Raw genomic sequence first — 25,468 nt, 5'->3', positions numbered from 1 at the left:
ATAACGTCACAACCAGTCTACAAGTAGTGGAGAGCTACAGGAGGGCAGGGCAGCTAGCTAGGAGCAGGGAGAGTACAGGAGGGTGGGGCAGCGAGCTACAAGCAGTGGAGAGATACCAGCAGTGGTGGGGCCAGCTGAGGCAAGTGGCAGTGAGCTACTTGCACACGGATTTGTGCACAGGGCTACTAGTGATTAATATGAAAAAAAGAATGAATTGGCTAACTTAATGTAATGTTAAATGAAAAAGACCCCCCCATAGAGATGGATTATAAAGGAATTTGGAAAAACTTCTGGGGCTGATGGATATGTTAATTATCTTGATGTGTCAATGTTTTCATGACACAATGTTTTCATCAATTATCTTGATGTGTCAATGTTTTCACTTATATCAAACTTGGATTGTATACTTTAACTATATACAGTATATTGCACATCCATTGTACCAGGGTAAAGCTATTAAAATACCATGGGTTTTTATAAATCTTTCAATATGGTTTGTCTTATAATTTGTGAATGTTTATAATTGGTTCTAACTTTGACTTTTCATAAACTACCTGTCTCCCCACCAATCATGGGGCAGATAAAAAAATAAGGCATGCAATGGTGAGTTTTCTAGGCCTATCATGATTTTAAAGTGTTTGTGATACAAAGTGAAAAGAGGAACTACAAATGATGATGGCTAACTCAGCATCCCCCCTAAGTTTTTTTTTTCTGGTATGCTAAAACTACATTCCCAGATCACCAGAAATCAGAGTTTCAGATATGACTTACGATCCATCAACCAGATGCTATTGCATGAGACTCTGATTAGAAAATGAATGTAGACAAGAGAGGTAGCGTGTGGGGCTTGTGGGAGAAATGACATGGTTCTGGGGCCAGCATATGACATGGTGACCTGCTTACATGGCAGATGATTTCCTGATCAGCTTCCTGGCACAGTGTGTTGCCACTGTGTTCCCCGTGTGTTAGTGTGTCCTGGGGTGCAGCGTTCCCAGTCATGCCAGAGTTAGAATGGTTTTGCAGTCAGCAATAGTACAAATGGACTCTTGATCTGTTGACTTCCTGCAGTGGTGATGGTCATTTTTTCAATCACAGCAGAGGAAGAGTGGTTCTAAGGGCTAGGACTTGGTCCTTGGAGATTGGCCTGGAGCCTACTTCTCCAGCTCTTCAAAACTTATGGAAGCACATAATTCCTCAGAAAGACACTTTCTGCTTAAAACAGTTCAAGTGGATTCTGTTGTGTGTAACTGAGACCCAAGTAATAAAGTAATTAATACCAGAAGTGGTTACAAGCCGTAAACATCAAAGAAATTGGACTTGATTTTGTTTAAAGGCAACCACAGCTCACAGTGAGCAGTTACTTAAATTATCACCTCTGGTCATCCACTGTGGTAGACCATTATGGGGACACTCTTAGGAGTGAGTTGGGTTTTTTTGCTAAATTGTACTGGTGAGAAAGAAAGAAAGAAAGAAAGAAAGAAAGAAAGAAAGAAAGAAAGAAAGAAAGAAAGAAAGAAAGAAAGAAAGAAAGAAAGAAAGAAAAAAGAAAGAAAGAAAGAAAGAAGAAAGAAAGGAAGGAAGGAAGGAAGGAAGGAAGGAAAGGAAGGAAGGAAGGAAGAAAGAAAGAAAGAAAGAAAGAAGGAAGGAAGGAAGGAAAGAAAGAACTTAAAATATTACTAGCTCTAGGAACCATTTGAGAATTAAGAATTTTTACAACTGTTCCTTAAGGACTCGCTCATCTTTTGCAGCCTCAAGACTAATTTACATGGAAATCAGATGGAATGTCTGGTGCTGCAGGTTGTTAAATTGTAAGGTAGGTTGAATTTATAGTTTTGCCATTTATTTTTTGCAAAATTGAAAACATTGCCTTAGAAAAGTTAGACCCCATTATTGAAATAATGTCATTTAGGAGCAGTAGGATAAAGCTGCATGCTCGAACTTCACAAAGACTTCCCCCCCCAGTTGAAGCAGCTTTTTCCTAGCCTGATGATGTTTATCTTGTTTTACTTGAAGGCGCTCTAACAGGCTTTTCTAAGACGGGTCCCTTGCAAGGCGATGACAGTTCTCCACTTGTAGCACCTTCACTACCCTTATTGTTTCCACACCCAAAGCCAGATCAGACCGCTGCATGTCCTAGGGAGCAACTGTGACCTCAAATCTAGAGGAAAAGACTTAAAAAAAGAGTTAAATAAATTTTCTAATATATTATCATAGCAGAAAGCTGAAGATTATTTGTAGAAAATGGATTCTGAAGATAACTGTCTAACGTTTTGATGCGGGGGAGGGGGGCTAGCTTAGTCATGGATGGTATCACACACCATACTTTTTCTAATCGAAGAACTAATAGCCAAAAATAAAGCATCAGGTTCATATTTATAGATTCATATCTACCCAGAAGCAGTTGCCCTTATAAAATGTGGAATAGACCATTGAAGGCTCACTTATAGCAGGATCTAAGAAATAATACCTGTGAGAAGTGCTGTCTTATAGATGTGGTACTTACTCTGAACCACTGACCAGCATATTTATCCGATAGCCGGAATACATAGGGTCTAACAACGAAGTGAGAGACTTGGTAATGGCATCTCTTCCTACTACACCAATGTAATAGCAAATGACCTACTTATAAGATTTTCCTTCTCGTTGCTGAAGTTTTGGCTCTGCTTCCTTAGAACTCTTAGTATCTAAGAGAGAGTTATTTCCTTTAGGGCAGGGGTCCTCAAACTTTTTAAACAGGGGGCCAGTTCACTGTCCCTCAGACCTTTGGAGAGCCAGACTATAGTTTAAAAAAAAAAACAACTAGGAACAAATTCCTATGCACACTGCACATATCTTATTTTGAAGTAAAAAAACAAAACGGCAGAAACCGGTTTGGCTCAGTGGATAGAGCGTCGGTCTGCGGACTGGAAGGTCCCAGGTTTGATTCCGGTCAAGGGCATGTACATTGGTTGCGGGCACATCCCCCGGTGGGAGGTGTGCAGGAGGCAGCTGGTCGATGTTTCTCTCTCATCGATGTTTCTAGCTCTCTATCCCTCTCCCTTCCTCTCTGTGAAAAATTAAAAAAATATATTTAAAAACAAACAAACAAACAAAAAAACAAAACGGCAAAAACACCCGCATGTGGCCCGCGGGCCATAGTTTGAGGACGCCTGCTTTAGGGAATAGATACAACTGGTCATTTTAGGAAAAAGAGGCTAATCCTCTTTTGGTTGACATAATTGATCCTAATTATCAGGGGGAACTAGAGAAAGGAGTATGTCTGGAACACTAGCAATCCTCTTGTCCCTTGTGACTGCTGGTCTACAGCTGGCAAACTGCAGCGATAGGCATGTTGTGGGGGTGGTTGTTTGGATATATAATCATGGAAATTAGGATGTATATGGGTGCTAAGTATACAGAGAGTAGCTTTATAAATAAATATTCCAATCTTCTAGAAACAAGGGCTGGGAAATTGAAAAACCACATTTCCTGGGCTCCCTTGCAGTTAGGGTTCCGGACATCATTTAGATGACATCCATCAGAAGCATTTTTATGACACATTGGGTACTAATTAAGTCACATTGGTAGAGAAACAGGATGTGGGGCATCCACTTTGCTTATATAGATAGAGGATGATGTTGCATGGTTCTGGGATCATCGGCTAAAGCTTCTATGTTTATTTAGAATGTGGCTCTCTGACCCAGCAGGTTGCTACAGAAGCAGCTTTCCTTAATCATAGCAGAGGCAGTGTGGCTTTAGGAGCTGTTCAGACTCAATCCTGCTTCTCCTGACCTTCCAACATTTTTGTAATCACTTAATTTTCTTCTTCAAATCCTGTTATGCTTCAACTAACTAGAGTGAATTTTATTTTCTGTAATTGAACCCTGTCTAATATACAACTTCCTTCCAGTTTGAAAATAGTAGGATTTTTTTTTCCAGAAAAATTTCCACTTACTTCCAGCCATGCTGTACTATTCTCATGAGAAGGTGAATTATGTACATTACTGGCAACTTTTAATTTAGTTTAAATTTAGATGATGTTTCTCAAATGTTGTGCTCTAAGCTTAGAACTCTTATTTACAGGGTAGTTATGAGTTTCTTTACTAATTTTGTTCTTTTTTTTTTTGAAAATTACTTCCAACAGAAAATAAGAGATCTTTAATAAGATATTATATTAAAAATCTTGGTCTGATTTATTCTAAAGTTATTTTAATTCCGAGCTCAGTTCACATTCTGTTGCTCAAGCTGGCAAGCTATAATCATGTGTTCCTTATCTATTTGGGGATTCCTTGAAATAGGAGAACAAATATGTCTACATCTAAAGATATCCTCTAAATGATGTCAATGGGACAGACTTTTTCCTTTCTTAAATAGGTCTATGGGTTGCATTTCGCCAACCAGGGGCAGTCCCAGTGGTTCTTAACCTTGGCAGCACACGGAATAATCTGGGAGCGTCTAAGAAGTGTTAGTGCAAGAGCCACACCTCAGGCACACTTGGGGTATGTATTTTTTAAAACGTCCCCCAGATAATTGTATTAGTCTGCTCGGGCTGCCAGGACAAAATACCACCGACCAGGTGGCTTAAACAACAGAAGTTTATTTTTGCCAAGTTCTGGAGGCTGGAAGTGCAAGATCATGGCTGGGTTCTGGTGTGGCTTCTTTTTCCTAGTTTGTAGATGACCACCGCTCACTAGATCCTGCCTCAGCCTCTCCTCTGTGTGCTTGCGAGAGAAAGAAATCTCTTCCTCTTCTTATAGGGACAGTAGTCCTATTGGATTAGGGCCCCACTCTTATGACTTCACTTAATTACCTTCTTAAAGGCCTGTCTCCAAATACAGTCACATTGTGGGTTGGGACTTAAACATAGGAATTTGTGTGTATGGGGGTGAGGGGACCCAATTCAGTTTATAACAATGATGATCGACAACCACTGGTTTGGTAGAATAATTTGGTTTTGGGGGCTGAATTTTAGGTCATAAGAAAAAGAAGACAAGTCACAATGATGTACAAGTTTTAGTTTATGGTGGCAACTTGGCAACTTGTGCTGGGTAGAATGGAGAGAAATAGCACTAAATAGGGAAAGGTGGGGGGTGGGGCAGGCAATATTCAACCATTTTGTCTAAGTAGGATACCAGGCTCAACTCCAGTTCCAGCTGGCATTATATCCCAGAGTGGGTTATAGTATTGAGACTTGTCAAGTGCTAGAAAATTTAAAGTCATGAACCCCGAAGTCAATAACAAGAATACGAGAATCCATCTGTAGTGACAGGAGCAGTAGGAAATGGATGTATGGTCCAGTAAAACTGGTTTTCAGGACAAAGCTCTTGACCTTGTCTGAAAATCGGAAACTAAGTCTTGAGGCCTTAAGAGCCAAGCAGAGCATACATGGGGCAGTTAGAGAGCCTACAGAGGCTAAATCTATCCTCATAGTTAACTGTTGCTGGAACAGCTGACCATTGTTAAATGTCACTTGCTGGTGGAATGAGGAATTCTTCATCACTGATATGGCTCTCATTGGTCAGGTATCTAGAGCAGCTGTCCTCAAATGCTAGGATCACCTGGAGAGGGTATTTAAACATGGACTGCTTGGCCTCATCCCCAAAGTTCCTGATTCAGTAGGTCTGGGTGGGGCTCGAGTATTGCAGCAAGTTTTCAGGTGCCGCCGGTGCTGCTGATTTGGAGACCACTTTGAAAATCCCTGATCCTATTTGCACATAGTAGACATAGTACGATGTGAACTATGTATTTCTTTTATTGTCTCTATAATACTCAAGTAATTACTTCAGCTATTTTTAGAAATACATTTTAAGCACCCTAATGCTATTTTAAAATCATTATTCTGGTGTCACAGCCGGGCAAAATAAAGTGGGGTGGAAATGGTATGACGTTGCAGCCAGATAGACCTGAAACTGACACAAAGCTAGGAGAGGTTGGTGTGGCCTGATAACGGGTGTAAAGGATTCTGTCATTCAGGAGCTCACCAGCTATCGCAAGGTTTAACTGACATTACAGAGAAATGGTGCGACTTCCCATGATACAGAATTCATATCGGGAAAAACATACAAATATGTGGTTAACTAAACAGGAGAGCACCCAAACCCAGAACACAGGGCACCCTTGCAATGGTCTCCCCAGCACTCTCCTTTAGGGCCCGCTTCTCATCCTATCCACGTTATTCCTGTGTGTGCGGTTGCTTTACTACAGCAATCCTATAACCCTGGAGTCAAACTGAGGTGACCCAATACTTCGGTGGGATTTAAAAAGCACTTTTCATTATGAAGTGATTGTAAATTTAAAGAGTTGTAAGAACAGTACCCCAAACTCCCAAGGATCTTTTGTACCCATCATGCAGATTCAGCAATTGTTACCATTTTGCTACACTTGTTTCTTCTCTCTCCGTTTCTGTACGCAGGCAGCACGTATCATTTTTTTCCTGAACTATTTGTCAGTTGCAGACATTACCCACCTTTATCCTGAATTACTTCAGCGTGTGTTTTCTAGAACAAAGATATTGTTAATTATAGTGTGATGGATTGCAAAATGGCCAAATAGTTCTCCTACACCTGTCTGCACGTCCTTTTGTAAAGAGACGTAGATGCTCCTCCCATCAAGAGGGGAATCTATTCCTTCACTCCTTAAGTCTGGCTTAGCCATGTGACTTGCTTTGGACACAGGTTATGAAACATTGATGCAGGCAGAGGCTTGAAAAGTGGGTGTGCGTTTGGGCTTGCCCTCTCTTGATGCTGGGAACCGTTCTGCCACAGTGTGAACACGCTGGGCGCCGCTGCTGGCGGATGAGAGACACAGCTGTCATCTTGGTTTACATCAACCCAAGTGCTGTTAATGTGAGTGAGGCTATCTAGACCACACAGCCCCAGCAGAATCAGCTCAGACTACGAGAATTACCAAGCCAACCCACAGAACCACAAAAAGGAATAAATATTTATGCCTTTAAGCCATTAAGTTTTTTGTTTTTTGTTTTGTTTTGTTAATCCTCACCCAAGGAATTTTTTCCCATTGATTTTTTAGAGAATGGGAGGGGAAGAGACAGAGAGAGAGAAATATCGACTAGTTGCCTCCCCCACGTGCCCTGACTGGGGCCACAGATTGAGCCTGCAATTGAGGTATATGTCCTTGACTGGAATCCAACCCGTGAGTCTTCAGTCCACAGGCTGAAGATGGAAGCACTGAGCAAAACCAGCTAGGGCTCAGCCATTGTTCTGTTCTATTTTTAAATATATTTATATTGATATCAGAGAGGAAGGAAGAGGGAGAGAGAAATAGAAACATCAATGATGAGAGAAAATCATTAATTGGCTGCCTCCTGCACAGCCCCCTACTGGGGATGGAGCCCATAGTGACCTCCTGGTTCATAGGCAGATGCTCAACCACTGAGCCATGCTGGCCAGGCTAAGCCATTAAATTTTAAGGGGGTTTGTTGCACAGCAACAGAGTAAAATAATCTAATACAGGAAATTTAATAGTGATATGATATTATTATCCAATCCATATTAAAAAATTTAAAATTGTCTTAAATATTTTTAAAGCATTTTTTCTTCCCAGTCCATTTTCTAATCTAGGATCATGCACTATAATTAGCTGTCATGTCTTCTCTTTTTAAAAATCTCCATGACATTTTACTATCATTTGTAATATGCAAAAAGCTGTTTATACTTCTGTATACAACTTGATGAATTTGGAGATAAGTGTATACACTGTGAAACTATCATCACAATCTGTCGTAAACCTGTTCATTGTCCCATCCACCTATTTATTATTATTATCCTAATATATAAAAAGCCAGGGGCTGTCACGACTGAAACAACTGGACGACCGACGACTGAACACAGGCCGCGTGGGGCGACCAGGCCAGCAGGGGTTAGTGAGGGACGACCAAACGCCTGAACAGCAGGCTGCGTGGGGTGACCAGGCCTGCAGGGGGGTTAGTGAGGGGCGACCAAATGACTGAACAGCAGGCTGTGTGGGGTGACCAGGCCGGCAGGGGTGTTAGTGAGGGACGACTGAATGACTGAATAGCAGGCTGCGTGGGGTGAACAGGCCGGCAGGGGTGTTAGTGAGGGACGACTGAATGACTGAATAGCAGGCTGCATGGGAGACCAGGCCAGCAGGGGGGCAGTTGGGGGTGACCAGGCCAGCAGGGGGGCAGTTGGGGGCAACCAGGCCAGTGAGGGGTGGCAGTTAGGGGCGACCAGGCCAGTCGGGGGTGACCAGGCTGGCAGAGGGGCAATCAGGCTGGTGGGGAGGGCAGTTAGGGGTGATCACGCAGGCAGGCAGGTGAGCAGTTAGGAAACAGCAGTCCCGGATTGTGAGAGGGATGTCTGACTGCCAGTTTAGGCCCAATCCCAGAGCCTAAAACCGGCAGTCAGATATCCCCTGAGGGGTCCCGGATTGGAGAGGGTGCAGGCTGGGCTGAGGTGACCCCCTCCCCCCCCGTGCACGGATTTCATGCACTGGGCCTCTAGATTTTGTGATAAGATCTACCATCTTAAGAATTATTTTTGCTTTAATAATTTTATCTAAAAATTGCTGTTAATGATTAGAGAGATAAAACATGTATTTCACCTTCTATCTTTTCATTAATGAATTAAAATATTTATATATATTTTAAACTTTTCATTTATAGTTTACATTCAATATTATTCTGTATTAGTGTCAGATGTACATCATAGTGGTTAGAAAATCATGTACTTTACAGAGTGGCCTCTTAGAAAAATTTGAAGTATACAATACAGTATTGCTAACTATTGTGCTGTGCAGTGAGTCTCTAGGACTTATTCATGTTGTATAATCAAAACTTTCTCATTGACTAATACTTACGTTTTTCCCTTTCCTCGGCTCCTGGCAACCACCATTCCATTTTCTTCATTCATGACTTTGACTATTTTAGCTTCATTATATAAGTGGTATTGTAGTATTTGTTCTTCTGTGTCTGGCTTATTTCACTTAGCATAATGTCCTCCAGGTTAGTCAATGTTGCAAATGGAAGGACATTTCCCCCCCCCTTTTTTAAAGGTGAATAGTATTCCATTGTATGTGTATTCCACATTTTCTTTATCCATTCTTCCATTGATGGATATTTAGGTTGCTTCCATGTCTTGGCTATCCTATCTAATAAAAGAGAAACATGCAAATTGACCGTACCTTTGCTACGCCCACAGCCAATCAGAGCGAATATGAAAATTAACCCAATCGAAGATGGTGGTTAATTTGCATATGCAGGCGTTGAGTGGCCTGGGTCCTGGAAACATTCTCTGGACCCAGGCCACTCCTAGCCTGTAGGCCCGAGCTTAGGTCCTGAGCGGCAAGGGTTCCAGAATGCCCCCTGGCCACTCAGAGCCTATGGGTGCGGGATGTTCCCGGCCCACCCCCAGCTGCTTGCAAAGGCTTGAGCACGAAGCGGCGGTTTGGGTCCATGCCCCCAGCCAGGCGCCCACAATGGGGGGATGGCTGGCCTCTGGGATGTGCGGAGACCCTGGTGGCCACTGCTGCGTGCTGCCCAGGGTCCCTGCATGCCCCCAGCCTGGGGCCCATGGTGGAGCTGGCTGCTGGCCTCGGGGGCATTTGGAGACGGGGATGTTCCCGCCCCGCCCCCAGCAGCTTTCCGAGCTCCAGCACCAAGTGGCGGTTCGTGTCCATGCCCCCAGCCCAGCGCCCTCCACAGGGGGATGGCTGCTGGCCTCTGAGGTGTGTGGAGACCCTGGCGGCCACCACTGGGTGGCAGGGACACGCCCCTAGCCCAGTGGACACAACCCAGGGGCTGCATGAGCTGCAGAGGATACACCTTTTTTAAAAAAATATATATTTTATTGATTTTTTTTACAGAGAAGAGGGGAGAGGGATAGAAGGTAAGAAATATCAATGAGAGAGAAACATCGATTAGCTGCCTCCTGCACACTCCCCACTGGGAATGTGCCTCCAACCAAGGTACATGCCCTTAACAGGAATCAAACCTAGGACCCTTCAGTCTGCAGGCCCACAGTCTATCCAATGAGCCAAACCAGTTTGAGAGTAAATACCCTTTCTGACAACTCATTGGCTAAGCTCCCTGTAGGCCACCACTTGCAGTATTCTTGGTAATTTGGGTTATAAGAATCCAAGAAGGTAATCTAGGGTTTATCCACCACACTCCTGGAGGAAAAAATGAAGGTCCCTTGAGGGGTCCCAGATTGGAGAGGCTGCAGGCTGGGCTGAGGGACAACCCCCCCGCCCTGTGTACAAATTTCATGCACCGGGCCTCTAGTTGTAAATAAAGCTGCAATGAAAGTGGGAGTGTAGATATCTCTTTGAGATCCTGATTTCAATTCCTTTGGACATATAGCCAGAAGTGGGATTCCTAGATTTTATGGTACCCCTACTTTTAGTTTTCTGGGGAACATCCATACTGTTTTCCATAGTGGCTATGCCAATTTACATTCCCACCAACAGTATGTATGGGTTCCCTTTACTCCATATCCCTGCCAACATTCATTTTCTTTTTTTGATAATAGCTATCCTAACAAATATGAGGTGATATCTTATTGTGCTTTTGATTTACATTTCCCTAATGATTAGTGGTGTTGAACAACTTTTCATATACTTGTTAGCTATTTGTATGATTCTTTGAAAAAATATCTATTCAGTTCCTTTGGCCATTTTAAAGTTGGGTTATCATACCTTTTGATTTCAAAGTATATAATAATAAAAGCGTAATATGACCGGATGTTTTCCGGATGTCATTCTGGATATCCTTCTTGATGAAGCTGGGGCTGGAGGGAAGCTGGCTGGGTCCTGGGTGCCTGCAGGCGGCCCAGCGAAAGCCAGCCTGGGTCCTAGGTGCCCGCAGGTGGCCTGAGGGAAGCCAGCCTGGGTCCCGAGTGCCAGAGGGAAGCTGGTGCCTACAGCCAGGGGAAGGAAGGCCTACTTTTGCATGAATTTTCATACTTTGGGCTTCTAGTCCTATCTAATAAAAGAGTAATATGCAAATTGACCATACCTCCGCTACACCCACAAGCCATGCCCACCAGCCAATCAGGAGTGAGTATGCGAGTTAACCCAACCTAGATGGCTGCGGCCATGGAGAGAGCAGAAAGCTTGGGTTTCCCTGGCAATGGAGGAAGCCAAGCTTTCCTCCTGCCCTGGCAGGCCCAGGCCTCCACTCAAGGCTACAAAGTTTCAATTATAGAAGATAAATAAATCCCAACAAAAATGGCGGCAGCCACGGAGCTGGAGAGAGCAGGAGGCTTGAGTTGCCCCCGGCTATGGAGGAAGCCAAGCTTAGGCAGCCCTGGCCTGCCTTGGCCCCCCCTCACTGCTATAAAGTTTCAATTATAGAAGATAAATAAAACCCAGATACCAGGGCCTCCTCTTGGGTTGCCAGGGGGTGTGGCTGGCCTGCAAACCACCACAGGCCCCTTGTCCAGGCCACCCCACACCCCAAGGGAACCCCCACCCTGATCTGGGACACCTTTCAGGGCAAACCAGCCGGCCTCCACCAGTGCACCAGGCTTCTATCCTATCTAATCCTATCTAATAAAAGAATAATATCCAAATTGACTGTCACTCCAACACACAAGATGGCTGCCCCCATGTGGACACAAGATGGCCAGCAGGGGAGGGCAGTTGGGAGAGACCAGGCCTGCAAGGGAGGGTAGTTGGGGGTGATCAAGCCTGCAGGGAAGGGCAGTTGGGAGGGGACCCAGGCTGCAGGGGAGAGCAGTTGCGGGGGGGGGGGGGAACCAAGCCTGCAGGGGAGGGCAGTTAGGGGCAGACAGGCTGGCAGGGGAGCAGTTAGGCATCAATCAGGCTGGCAGGGGAGTGGTTAGGGGTGATCAGGCTGGCAGGCAGAATTGGTTAGGGGCAATCTGGAAGGCAGGCAGGTGAGCAGTTGGGAGCCAGCAGTCCTGGATTTTGAGACATCCCTTGAGGGGTCCCAGATTGGAGATGGTGCAGGCTGGGCTGAGGGACACCCTCTCATGCATGAATTTTGTGCACCGGGCCTCTAGTATATTATAAAGATACAGTCATTAAAATTGTATGGTACAGTCATAAAAACAGATATATAGGCCAATGAAACAGAATAACAGAGTCTAAAAGTAAATCCATACATATAAGGTTAATTGATCTTTGGCAGAATGCCAAGAATACATTGTAGGGAAAGGACAGTCACTTAAGTAAGTGGTGCTGAGAATACCAGAGATCTACATGCAGAAAAATGAAATTGAACCCTTATCTTATGCCATCCCCCCAAATCAACTCCAAACATAAGCAATCCAATTTCATCAGGAATATAGAATATACCTATGTCAATGAAACTGTGCAGCCATTCTGTCACATTCATGGATAGTGACTGTTTTTGCACTGACTGGTTTCACCACCCAGGTATTTATTGGCTGTCCCTGAATAGGATCCAATGGCTGTGTGGTTTCAACATTTGGCCATGGTTTTCATCAGAGTGGTTGGACTGTTGCACCTGGGTTTTCCCTGGGCACAGGGGAGGGTCTGCCCACAAAACAACCTCCTTCTCCTCAAGGTCAGATGGGCATGTTTTGTTTCCCACTAGTACAATCATTTGGGCACCGTCTTTGTTCTCTCCATTGGCCTGTAGGACATTCTAGCTCACATAGAAGGCCTTACTAAATTTACCCAGTGAGCCCTAAGTGACAGCCAGCAAAGCCTGTCTTGACTGAACACTGAAATGTCTCTAATGAGAAAAGCTTTCTTCCAAAGTAGATGGCCTTGGACATTGTCACAGCCTCGCAAAGAGGCACCTGTGCCATTATTCAACCAGAATGTTGTCTTCATACTTGATGTGTCTGCTAATATATCATCTTTATTAAGTTAGATGGTGGGCACAAGTGAATACCCTTAGTGATCCTACCCCCAGCAAGGAGACTTAATAAATCAGTGGCTCCGATCATGGGGCTCTTAGTGGAAGAAATTGGGAATCATTATCTTAATCTGTGTTTTCTCTTGCATGTACCTATGTTGTTGCTGTGCTATCTGCCTCTAATGGAGCCAGATAATTGCACAAAATGAGTGACTTCTATGCTAGTGAAACCCCTTGCTGACCACTGTTGGCACATTGCATAAGAGGCGGGTGGCATATGAGATTGTAAGAGCCAGTCATAAGGTGTGGAGTGTTGGAGGAGGTCATGGAGAGAATGTGACTGCTGGCTGACCCACAAGTTGGACCAGGCAATCAGAGGCTCCTCCCCTGCCCCCCTCTCCTATTGGAATGGACACTCTTCCCAGTGTTCCCACAGTGGGAACCATTTCAAGGATGCAGCCTTGAGAAAGTCAGGTGTTGTTGAGACCGTCTGGGTGGTATATGTGACTTAACCCATGTAAGGCTTTACATAAACTGTTAAGAGTCTAGGAGGCACGTGCAGAGATCTACTTATTTTGTGGCTGCCCACTGCAAGCCTCATATGTAACTTTCCTTTTTATTAAAGACTAGAGGCCCAGTGCACGAAATTCATGCATGGGGGAGTGTCCCTCAGCCCAGCCTGCACCCTCTCCAATCTGGGACATCCCTCTCACAATACAGGACTGCTGGCTCCCAACTGCTTGCCTGCCTGCCTTCCTGATTGCCCCTAACCACTTCTGCTTGCCAGCCTGATCACCCCCTAACCACTCCCCTGCCAGCCTGATTAATGTCTAACTGCTCCCCTGCCAGCCTGTTCGCCCCTAACTTCCCTCCCATGCAGGCCTGGTCATCCCTAACTACCCTCCCCTGCAGGCCTGGTCACCCCCAACTGCTCTCCCCTGCAGGCTTGGGCCCCCCCAACTGCCCTTGCCTGCAGGCCCAGTCGCCTCCAACTTCCCTCCTCTGCCAGCCTGGTCACCCCTAACTGCCCTCCCCTGCTGGCCTGATCACCCACAACTGCCCTTCCCTGCAGGCCATCTTGTGTCCACATGGGGGCAGGATCTTTGACCACATGGGGGCAGCCATCTTGTGTGTTGGAGTGATGGTCAATTTGCATATTGCTCTTTTATTAGATAGAATGCCACTTGCCAATCTAGAATAGTCTGCCTCTTTCTTTGGTCTCTCTTTGCTCTCTGTGTATGGGAGCCAGATTCAGATTTCACCTGGGAAGCTCCTTAGGTTATGGTCCATCAGAATATTGCCTGGGTCTGGCCAGAGTGTTCTGGGTCTGGCCAGAATTGCTGATCCTTTATAGTCTCACCCTGCTTGATCTAGAAGTGGCTGGCCTAAGAGGGGATTGATCTTAGGCTGAGTGCTCGCTGCAGTTGAAGCAAACCCTAAAAGAGCTGGCAGTTGTAGGCTGTCTGCCGATTGCCCTCCCCATACCTGGGCAGAAGTCCTACTGGGAGACTTCTCTGTGTCTACTACACCAAGATACTAAAAACATGAGTGATGTGTATTTCTATGAGTTAACATATGCTCTTCTCAGTTAGTTAAAACTAATTGTGTGCATTAATGTGATAGTATTTTTTCCCTAAAAAGCTATTATTAAATTTATGATGCATACATAGCCAATGTCATCATAGAATGGGAAAAATACAGCAATTGTGATTGAGTCGTTAAATGAAAAGTGGTCATTAACTTGTTTGAAAATTTCCTGCCCTATTCCATTTATTTCATAGATTATAAAGGAGCCTTGAAAAGTTTACTTTCAAAAGAGTTACTTCTCTCATTCAAAGGAAAAATAGTAGAAAAACCAAAATAATCATTTGATATTTTGATATCAAGGTTCCTGTGGATTTATTTAAAAGAACAAGTTGAATAATGCCTTATAGAGAGGCAGAAAGCATGCAAGAAGAACAAGATAAATAATGGAAAAAAAAATTTTTTTTCCCCAATGGTAAGGAAGCTGGGGCAGTCTAATACATCATGGAGACAAGTGAGTGGTGATAACAATAAAAGATATTCTGGGAATGGATATCCCCACAATTCAAGTGACTGGCCTTAGTCCAGGTCTTTATTTCTAGGTCTTAAAAATGATATGTGTCTGAGCATCACCAAAGGTATTTTTTTTATTGGAAATTGCTATAACTAAGGACAGATATGATTGGAATCTGGAAGGCTGCATTTATCATTGCTAAATTGGATTGCTTATATTTATAGTTCTTTCAAAAGTACCAAACATGGAAAGTTTCCACTTGTAACAATTCTACAATGTTATATGTTAGCTCCCAAAATATGAGAATGTGATGCTTTTGAGACCTGATTTTATAAAGACAGTTTGGCAAATATATGTTGTGCCTGGAAACCTGATACCAAGAGGCCTAATCAATTCAGGTCACTCAGTGGCATTTATCTAGGAGTATACACCAAACACAGGCATCTAGAAGATGTAATAAATAGCTATAATAAAAATGTTCAAGCCACAGGCTAGTAAACTATGACCAATAAGAACAAAATTATGAAATGTCTATAAAAATTATCCAAGGTAAATATACGTAATAAATTCTACAAATGTGGAATAAAGACCAAATGCCAAAATGTTCTCTACAAAACTGGGTTTATAGAATGCCACAATTAAGTGTAGGCTCAGACAATAGAAAATACTTTTATTTAAAAAATGTATATTTTATACAGCATGGCTGCTTGAAACTTAAGATAGCTGTTGAACTGTGCCTAAATGTCTACAAGGATAAGCTATCCTCTGAAAGGAAAATAAACAAATACAATTGAATACTTAGAACTGTGTTCTAACCTGACTTCATAATGTATTTTATCATTGCAAGGGGAGAAGGATCCATTGCCTTCTTTTTTGAAGGAGAAAAACAAAGATGCTTTTGAGAGATAAGTATGGGGGCTATATTTGCCAAATATATAAATGAAAAGTGTTAAATCGCTTTTTGAAGATCATTTTTCACATATATTTCAGAAAATGAGCAATTTGTATAATGTCAAGCACCATTAATTGAAATGTGCCCTTGCTTTGATACATTTGCCTCACTGACTTGATCCAGAAGCTTTTTTGATTAAATAGTCCGTGCTTCTCAGTTGAAAAATACATGTGAGGAGTTTAGCAGCATGGTGCTGAAGTAGACTATTGTACTATGTATCAGGCAATTCAGACTCAGATATTGGATTGTGGGATAACATATTATCATAAATAATCCTATATAATAAAGAGGTAATATGCAAATTGACCGTCACACCTCACACAAGATGGCTGCTCCCATGTGGTCACAAGATGGCCGTCACAAGATGGCCGTCAGGGGAGGGCAGTTGTGGGTGATCAGGCCAGCAGGGGAGGACAGTTAGGGATGACTTGGTCAGCAGAGGAGGGCAGTTGGGGGCGATCAGGCCTGCAGGGGAGGGCAGTTAGGGGTGACTGGTCGATAGGGGAGGGCAGTTGGGGGCGACCAGGCCTGCAGGGGAGGGCAGTTGGGGGTGACCAGGCCTGCAGGGGAGGGCAGTTGGGGATGACCAGGGAAGTTAGGGGCAACCAGGGGAGGGAAGTTAGGGGTGACCAGGCTGGCAGGGGACGGCAGTTAGGGGTGACCGGGTCTGCAGGAGAGGGCAGTTGGGGATGACCAGGCCTACAGGGGAGGGCAGTTGGGGGCCATCGGGCCAGGAGGAGAGCAGTTAGGTGTCAATCAGGCTGGCAGGGGAGTGGTTAGGGGGTGATCAGGCTGGCAGGCAGAAGCAGTTAGGGACAATCAGGAAGGCAGGCAGGCGAGCAGTTGGAAGTCAGCAGTCCTGGATTGTGAGAGGGATGTCTGACTGCTGGTTGTGGTATCGGGCCTAAACCAGCAGTTGGACATCCCCCTAGGGGTCCCAGATTGGAGAGGGTGCAGGCTGGGCTGAGGGACACCTCCCCTCCCAGTGCATGAATTTCATGCACTGGGCCTCTAGTAATATTTATAATAATAATGTTAACAGTACTGATAATAGAAAGCCCCAAATTTTAAATGCCAAAAGAAATAATGGCTATAAATATACTGGATTAGAACTATAAAAACTGATTAAAAAATAACTGGCTCAGTGGATCAGACATTTTATTCCCTAAAACTAATAATATAAAGTTGCCCATGTTTATAACTGTTCTAAATAGAAACATCTCAATAATGGAGGGGAACAAAATTAGTGTAGCCTGTGGGTTTGACATGAGATTTGATGAGAAATGGAAATTGAGGAATATCAAAATATCAGAATATCAAAATAGTTATCTTGCTAAGTGGAATAGTTTCAGAAGAGCTAATGGGAAATGTTATGGAGAACCTATCACATTTATACATCAGTTAAAAAGTTACTACTTCCTGTTATTTGTCATACATCAGGATATTTCTAACCCTAATAGAAGATATTATAATGTATTTGGCCAGTACGGTTAAATTGACTTGAAAACAGATTTCTCTAAACTGCAAAAACAAATATAAATTATAAATCCAGGCCAAGGCATATCAAAATGTTTCTTTAAAATAAATAAAGAAATATCTTGGAGACTATCATGACAAATTGACTATAGTGGTAATATCTACCAGCTGAAAATACATAGAAGCCACAATTTGAAAGGTTCCCAAATGCCACTGAAACAATATGGCCTTGTGAAGAGATAAATCAGACAGATGGAAACATGCAAATGTCACCTATTGGAAATCTGAACAGGAGGTGACTGATGTAATAAAAGCAGCATGTAACCAGAAAGCTCAGGTCCTGAGTTACTGCAGATTTCTGGTACAGAAAGTTCATGACAACACATGGAGATGTTGCATGCTGCATCGTGAATAAATCAGAAGAATACTGAATTTAATAAGACTTGAAAACAAGTAACAATGGTAAATAACACTATTTTGAAGTCACTAAAATTTAGACCAGTAACATTTTACCTACTTTCTGTAAACCATTCCCATGAATCTGAACAAATACATAAACAAATGATTATAGATTTTATTTGCCTTCAGGTACTTCATTCCAGCCAACCGACTTCCCTCTACACACCTTTACATTCCCAGGCGCATGTCTTTGCTAATGCTCTCTGCTTTGTATGGAGTCCCTACTTCCCCATTCTACACATCCAACCTTACCTTCACTTGCTTCTTTCTCCATGAAGCCAGTTCTGACCATCTCTAGTCAAATTGAATCTCTTCCTTATCTGAACTTTATACTGGTAATTTATTTAGGGCTCCTTGCCTTTTTTTTTTTTACATTTATATTTTTTAAAATATATTTTTATTGATTTCAGAGAGGAAGGGAAAGGGAGAGACAGAAACATCAATGATGAGAGAGAATCATCTATCATGCTGCCTCTTGCACCCCCTCCACTGGGAATTGAGCCCACAACCCGGGCATGTGCTCTTGACCGGAATCAAACCAGGGACCCTTCAGGTCACAGGCTGTCGCTCTATCCACTGAGCAAAACTGGCTATGGCTGGGCTCCTTGCTTTTGACCTCATCTTATAGCTCATTACATACTTGCACTTAAAGTATAATTTTCTTCTTAAAAATATAATTTTCCACAGGGAAGAGTTTAATCTGAATCATTCTTATTTTCCTTGTAGCTGCTAACAGTATCTTGTACATACAGTAAGCATTTGTTAAATGAATAAACCAATCATGTTCTTCCAAAACAATGAATAAATGAGGAAATATGATTGAATCTCCTCATAATTATTCTAGTTCTTTGTGGGCTTTATGAAGGTAGAGGCAGTCTCTGCCATTGGTTGCTTTTACATCAGGTTGTGCTACCCGTTCAGCACATGGTAGCTCATTAATACTACCTAATACTCATGCCTCCATTCTGAAGTTTATTTGATCTAGTACTAGCTTTGGCCTATGCATCAGGGTACTAAGTTGTATCTTTCTTTTTTTTTTTTTTAACCCTCTCACGAGGATATGTTTTATTGATTTTTTTTTATTTTATTTTACTTTTTTAGAGAGAGAGAGGGGAAGGGAGAGAGACAGAGAGAGAAACGTCAAATGGCTGCCTCCGGAATGCACACGACTGGGGATCGAACCTGAAACCTGGGTATGTGCCCTGATGGGGAATCAAACCAGCAACCTTTGGTGCTCAGGAGGACACTCCAACCAATTGAGCCATACCAGTCAGACTCAGTTGTATCATTGTAAAAATAAGTTTTATTTTTACAGCCCGGTTAAAATTTTAAGACAGTTTGCAATTTACATACTTCTGGGTCAAATAGTTGCCAATATTTTAATATTGGAAGAATTCACTTTGACGACCCCCCTGCCACCCCACCCCTGATTTCTGACTTTTCTTGAAAAAACAGATCTGACAATACCCTCCCCCCCTCCCTTTTTTTAGAGCAATAATCTGCTGGATTCAAATATGGGACATGGAATATTTTCCAGTTTTGAATGGTTCCCACCAGGCCCCTATCACTCATTTATATTCTTTATCTGCCATTTTAGGTCTCTGATTTCATTATTTTTATTTTAAAGCTGCTTTGGAAAAGATAGGGTGTGGCAGAGACTACTAGCTTTCATTAAAATAAATTTCTTTGTCCTGGGCATGAAGCTATACTACTTTTCTTAGCTAACCTTACAGTTAAATGTGGTCATGAGACTGAGTTTAGCTAATGAATGGAGAAGTAGTAATATGTGCCACTTTCCAGCGTATTCCATGCAAACTTCCCATGCAGACCTCTCCTTTGTCTTTCTCTTCTGATAGCTGGATGCAGACAAACATAATACCCTGTGTAGCCCTGGGTGGTGTTACTCAGTGGTTAGAGCATCAGCCTGTGTATTGAGGAAGGGTTGGGGGTTCAATTTCCAGTCAAAGACGTGCACCTGGGTTATAGACTCGATCCCCAGCCGGTTAGGGTGCATCTGGGAGGCAACCAATCGATATGTCTCTCTCACATGGATGTTTCTCTTTCTCTCCCCTTCCCTCTCTCCTTTCACTCTCTTTAAAAATCAATGGAAAAAAATATCCCCGGGTGAAGATTAACAAAACAAAACAAAAAAGACCCTGTGTATTGGCAGAGCAACAAAATTGAAGGGGCCCATGTCCTTCAACTATTGTTTGTAGGAGAGCCGAGCAACTGATTGCTATGGCCCTAACTCTTATGTGAGCAAGAAATACACTTTTAAAAAGAAGTTTAATTAAATCTGAGAGATTGAAAAGTATAATGATACTTTTCTCAGAATTGTATTGCAAATTCTAGTTTTTTATCTTACAACTAGAGGCCCGGTGTACAATATCCGTGCATGGGTGGGGTCCCTACGTCTGGCTGGCGATCAGGGCTGATCAGGTTCTTCGTCTTCCCACCTTCCTGCCTCCTCCTTCCCTCGACACCTGAGCACAGCCACCATGCGGTTCCCTGCCTACCTGCCTCCTCCCTTCCTCCTTTCCTTGCCACCTGCATCCGCTGCCACCCATCCCCAGCTCCCCATCCCAGCCCAGGGCCCAGGAGGTTGGCCAGCAGGCCCCAATCAGGCAATCAGGGCCTGCCGGCTGTGGGGAGGGGCCAACTGCCACCATGGCAGGCGGGCAGCAGGCTGATTGGGGCATGCCAGCCTGGGGGGAGGGATGGGAGGAGGGACCTGGGAGGTTGGCTGCCAGCCCCAAGGAGGGAACCGGCCCTCGACCCCCCTGGGAAAGGGGCCATGTCCACCGTCATCCACCCCCAGTTCCCTGTCCCAGCCCGGGGGCCTGCCGGCAGGGGAGAGGGACTGGGAAGTTAGCCAGCAGGTCCCGATCACCGATGTGGGCTGGGGGCAGCTCCTGTGTTGAGTGTCTGCCCCTTGGTGGTCAGTGTGCATCATAGTTACTGGTTGTTCCTATGGTTCTGGTTGTTCCATTGTAATGTTCACTTAGGCTTTTATATATATAAATTGTTGGAATCATGTATAGGTTTATGGTTTGAAGTAGAACAGAAGAAGAAATACACTTCTATGGTAAAAAATATATTCATTTAGGTCTTTGTGTTATGGCAACTAGCCTATCCTACATAATCCAGCATCTGGTGACCTGGTAACTGTTAATGGCATTGGATCCATGATCCAACAAATGTTAAGCGTACAGAGGACAAGTGAGAATAAATGATGATGTTTCTATTGGGTCTGAGTGCCTGGTATGCGGGGACTTGTAGGTCAAATTTGTTAATAGAAAAAGGTGAGCAAGAGAAATATGGGGTCATTCCTGACTTTTAAAATGCTTTGTGTTCTGAGAAGCCCGGTCATTAGCATGAACAACAAACCTTTATTGAGCACCTGGTTTAATGCTTTGAATTCATCTCCTAGGCCAGTGGCATAGTTTTGAATTCTCTGCTAGCTTTGTTAAAATATTCTGAGAGAAGAAAACCTCAGCTTCAACATACATGTGCAGCGTCTTTGAGAGCCCTGGGCTAACCAAACCATTTCACTTACATCGTTCTCAATTACTAGGTTGCAAGCAAAATTAATTTAAATTAAGTTTTTGATGTTTATTATAGTTCACATATTAGTTTTAGGTAAAATTTTGAGACTTTAAAATAAATTTACACAAGTATAACATAGAATTATATATTTACATACTAATAATGTATTGTTCTTAGCTTAATCCTATTATTGCTATAAGATTTGAAGCATAATTTTATTTGACCAGAAACTGATATTTATAATCTTGGTCTTTGAAATGTTCATCAGGGCAGGCCTCTGTGGGGAGATGCCTGGGAATTTCTAGCTGCTCTGCTTGCTACTTTAGAGGGAACTTCAACTTTGGGTATAAAGACAAGGGAGCCAACCCATTTTGACCTTTGATACACTATACCTGGCTATGATGTACTTGTTGTATATAATCCCACTTGTAAGATTATTTTTATAGTTTGCTTAATGGTAGTCCATTTTATGACACAGTTTTCAAGAACACATTGCAATAGAAATGGAGAATACCTGAAGTCTTTAAATGTGGAGTTTGGATGGAAAGATCTTCTGTTTGTCAAATTGAGAACCATCATGTTACTGATTTTTTATGTGGGATCCATCCAATAGGAACAGCTTTAGGGGCAAATGCTATTTTAGTGTCCCAGAGTGTTATAACTCCAAGAGACCTTTGACTCTAGGTGGGTCTACCTATTTTACTACCCTTTGGAGTTTTCCCCACGGTTTCTGTTGAAGAGGTAGCATTAGGCTCCAGTTACCTTACACCTTATAACAAACCACTATTACTTCATTTGGCTCATAATCCCCACCCTCTTTTTTTAACTAAACCACCCCATAAGATACTAAATAATCTTTATTGATTTTAGAAAGTTTATTATGTGCTAAGAGTGTGGTATGCATCTGGTAATCTTCAGTTAATTTAGTGAAAGGCTGATTTGTTATAATGGAAGTAAGTAAAGCTGTAGTAGTTAAATATTAGATATTTAACAGATTTAGCATTTTAGCCTGGCTAGCATGGATTGAGCATCATCCTAAGCACCAAGAGGTTTCTGGTTCCATTCCCAGTCAGGGCACATGCCCAGGTTTGGACTTGATCCCCAGTAGGGGCTGTGCAGGAGGCAGACAATTGATGTTGCTCTCTCATCGATGTTTCTACCTCTCTCTTCCTCTCATGTCCTCTCTCTCTAAAATCAATAAAAACATATTAAAAAATATAACATTTGGCATTTTAATAGCTCCTTTTGCCTCAATATAGACTCCCAGAAACTCTGCAAAGGATGGTTAGTAGCACTGAGAAAAACCCACCCACTCCAAAAGACCATTATTAGTTCATGTGTGAAAGATGTTAAATACTCTCTTCAGGAAAGATATAATTCTACAGAATTGCTTTGAATACATTTGTAATAGTTTCTAACATTTATTTGACATTATTTGACACATGAAGACAAAGAAATCACAATATTAGGTTGAACCATATGAAGTTCTCATTTTTTTTGTGTGTGTGTGTATGTTGAAAGGGTCAAATGTAGGCAATTTCCTATGAGTCCATCTCATTATGCACCATAATAGGTGTAATAGTAGTAATGGTTTTGTGTATGTGAGAGATGAAAGCTTTCTTCATGCAGACAACTCTCTATGCTCTGGTCTAGACTTAAGTGGCTCACACACCCCAGTTCATGACTAAGATGTAACATCTGTGCAAAATGAAAGAAATAATAAAATGTGAAGAATTTTTTTCCCCCAAAAAAGTTGAATTTCTTCCATTTTTAAATCCTGAGATTACAGGACTTTGGAGCATTAAAATATCATTTCTTCTGTAAAATGATGTTTTAGTAGATAGTGCTTTTAAAACCTACTTTCTTGGAAATAATAATAGCAAATACACATCAGCCTTTAAAATCATTCTTGGTATTTAACTATTCTGTAAAATCTAAATGTTTAGAAACCACCCAAGGACACACCAAATAACCAGAAGCAGTATGACACAAAAGTAAGCAAGTGGGGAAAATTAAAGGCTCTACAGGCCATTCATTCATCTTGGGGTCTTTATTCTTTATTTTATTTTTGCAATAACTTGTGGAGCCCCATAGAGTATTTCTTGCTACCCTTAGGGGAAGAAGGTCTTCAGTTCCCGGGGTCTTCTCTGCTACTGTCCCATGTATCTCTCCCTTGCTTAATAAAGGGGCACAGCTCCACCCAGTAATCCATTGTTAGGGAGCAGTGTTCCTCCAGCTCTCTCTCCCCTGAAACCTGAGCAAGATGATTACAGAGAAGTAAACTTCTATCCCTGGTACCTCCCACCTTCCCTTCGTCCCCAGCACAAGAGATATAAACCCAACATGGAGATTTCTCAAATCCTCTAATGCAGGGTCTTATAGGTCTCAGAACTGTAAAGAAAGAACCAAAGATGAAGATTTTATCTTACTTCCTTTCCCTCTTGCACTGCAGATAAGAAGAACCTTCCTTTAAACAAGACTTCAAAAGGCCCCCTCTCTCTTGACTGACTTCACTTGCCTTAATATTTTGCAGTCAGCTTTGCTAAATTCCCCATCTTTTTCTCCATTCCCTCCCTCATGGAATGGAGTTTCCATATCTACCTCCCCTCCACCCATTTCTTGCTGTGCCTTGAGGGCTTCAGACTTGGCTATATTCAGTCTGGAGATGAAAGGGATGGCCTTTTGCCCTTGTATGGAGAAAAAGTAAGACCCTCCAGCAGGTCCGTGGTTCATTTCCTCAGTAATTTAACCTAAGAAGCAAGATAAGAATAAATGTTTTTTTTTCCACAAAAAATACAGTATTATCTCAAATGAGTAAAGCATATTTTCTCTATTAGCATATCAACATGATGTGACCTTGCCCATTGCAAAACAATAATATCAATGAATAGGATTATTTTACTACAAAGATTTTGATTTTTTTTTGGATCTGGTTTTGCTAAAAAAAACAAAACAAAAACACCCACCTACAATTATTGCAGTTATAAATGATTGTCTTTTATTACTCTGGAGGGGTGGTATCAGTTCCAATTAAATTTCATAAGATTCTAAATCTCCTGGCTAATAGAAATAGGATAAAGAGCTTGTGTTACCTGTTTATCCCACCACTTAAATGATGGGAACTCTATTCGGCATGGTGATACAGAGAAGAATAAGGCATAGGCGCAGCTCCTCAAAAGCTCACAGGGTAGATGAAACTCTGTGATTACAAACATTTACATAATATTGTACTAAGTAGCATACAAGCCAGGAAATAGAATTTAGTTGTTCAATGAAAGACATTCATAATACTGAGACAACTTTAAACTCATATAGGATTAGTTTGTAATAGTTTGAAAGATGTTTTCACTTTTAATATCTTATTTGACCCTTGTGATTATGTTGTGTGATAGATGTTGTTATTCCATTTTACGGATAATTAGAGCTCAGAAAGCTGAAGTAATTTGGTCAAGGTTACCCAGCTTCTGAGAGGCAGAACTGGGATCCATATTGTAATTAAAAGCTACATCTTGCCTTTGACTGCTGTGGACTATATTACCAAATTAAATGTGGCTGAGAATGTATATTAACAGTTAGTTCTTAAATTTAGGCTAATAAAGAATTTAGGGGTATATTATACACATAAAACCAAGGCAGTTATTGAAAATAATTAATACAAAAAATAGGAGAATAAAAAACTCTGGCCAAAAGAACTAAAGTTCTGATGTTTGAGAAATGTAGTTAACAGCAATGACTCTGGAAATCACTCTTCCACAAAGCAAAGATATGCAGAATTTATGCAACATTGAAAATTATTTTCAGAGGAATTGTTAAAGTAAATGTGTAGACTGAGTAAATCAACACTATTATGATTTTGGGGACAGAGGTTCAGTCGTCAATAGTTAAATGTCTTGAACAAGATGGAATTCATTATAGCTGCAATAAATTCATTCAATTGCACTGACATTTGAAATCAAACTAGACTAGTTTCAATTTGTTTAAATAGTTAAAATCATTGTAAAAATGGATCCCTAAAACAATCGGCAGCAAATGAGAAAGTGCTTCTGTATCTCAGCTCTTAGGACTAAATTATCCATGCCCCACTCCTCCCATCGCCTACAAGAGAACTGTTGGCTATTTAGATCAGGTGGAAACAGACTGCTGGGCACTGCCCATGCCCTTGGGATCCATCCCATCTATCTCGCCCAGACTC

The 25,468-nt window shown here is 42.3% G+C and overlaps 1 long non-coding RNA gene across 1 annotated transcript in view; it reads left to right on the top strand.

The window, feature by feature from the left end:
• Positions 1 to 25,468, top strand: part of LOC129149619 (uncharacterized) — a 98,466-nt gene that overhangs the window by 17,198 nt on the left and 55,800 nt on the right. Inside the window, exon 2 of the long non-coding RNA XR_008556489.1 lies at positions 1,749 to 1,813. This is a non-coding gene — a long non-coding RNA (uncharacterized LOC129149619). The remainder of the gene's footprint in view (positions 1 to 1,748; positions 1,814 to 25,468) is intronic.

The sequence above is a fragment of the Eptesicus fuscus genome, chromosome 7 (assembly GCF_027574615.1).
Source record: "Eptesicus fuscus isolate TK198812 chromosome 7, DD_ASM_mEF_20220401, whole genome shotgun sequence".
Lineage (NCBI taxonomy): Eukaryota > Metazoa > Chordata > Mammalia > Chiroptera > Vespertilionidae > Eptesicus > Eptesicus fuscus.
This window is presented reverse-complemented; position numbering and strand designations above follow the sequence as displayed.